The 793-nt window shown below is 44.6% G+C and overlaps 1 non-coding gene across 1 annotated transcript; it reads left to right on the top strand.

The window, feature by feature from the left end:
• The first annotated feature begins 236 nt into the window (after positions 1–236).
• Positions 237–365, top strand: LOC111767145 (small nucleolar RNA SNORA31). Its single transcript, XR_002799038.1, has one exon. It is a non-coding gene; the product is annotated as a small nucleolar RNA SNORA31 (small nucleolar RNA).
• The last annotated feature ends 428 nt before the right edge of the window (positions 366–793 follow it).

The raw sequence follows: 793 nt of genomic DNA, 5'->3' as shown, positions 1-793 counted from the left end.
TTTCAACCTCATCTGAGGTGAGGAAACTGAGACACAAATGTAAATGGCAGAGTCTGCGCTGGGACTGGTAAGGTAGGTTGGTGTGTGGTTGAGAGAAGAATCTGGCACCAGGCTGTCTGCGCTGAAATCCCTGCTTCAGTGCTTACTAGCTGCGTGACTCCCCTTTCCACCCCCCGGCCTCTTCACAGGGATGAAAACAGCCCTACATTACAGGGCTGCCATGAGGACAGACTTGGATGTATCTCAGACAGACCTGCGGCAGTGAGTGTTGCTGAGGTTTCCACTACAGATGCAAGAACAAGAAGGTCCTCCTGCTTTCTGTCTGTCTGGATGTGGCAGCCAAGATTGAAAGGGGGAATACAGGAAATTCCAAAAACTTGGGGGAAGGGGAACTTAGAACTAGACTTGTGAACAGCAGGAAAAAAGAAAATTAGATATGACAGCTAAATGCAATATATGATCCTTGATTGGATCCTGCGTCTAAACAAAAATCATCTACAAAGGACATGACTTGGGGAAATCTGAATGTGGGCTGTGTATTAGGTGAGATCTATTGCATCTATTTATTGTATCAATGTTCAACTTCTGAGATGTAATAATGGGGCTGTGGTTTTATGGAGGAGAAAGCCCTTGTTTTCAGGAGAGGCAAGCTGAGGTATCAAATGGCTTAGCAAATTGTGCACCAGTGCATGTAGTGTAAGGAACAGAGAAAGCAAATGTTGCAAAATGTTTACAACTGTGAGCCCTAATTGAGGGTCTTCATTGTACTATTCTTGCAGCTTTTCTTTAGGTT

Source organism: Dasypus novemcinctus, chromosome 1 (genome assembly GCF_030445035.2).
Source record: "Dasypus novemcinctus isolate mDasNov1 chromosome 1, mDasNov1.1.hap2, whole genome shotgun sequence".
Classification (NCBI taxonomy): Eukaryota; Metazoa; Chordata; class Mammalia; order Cingulata; family Dasypodidae; genus Dasypus; species Dasypus novemcinctus.
Note: the sequence above shows the minus strand (reverse complement) of the source record. Positions and strands in the feature narration are given on the sequence as shown.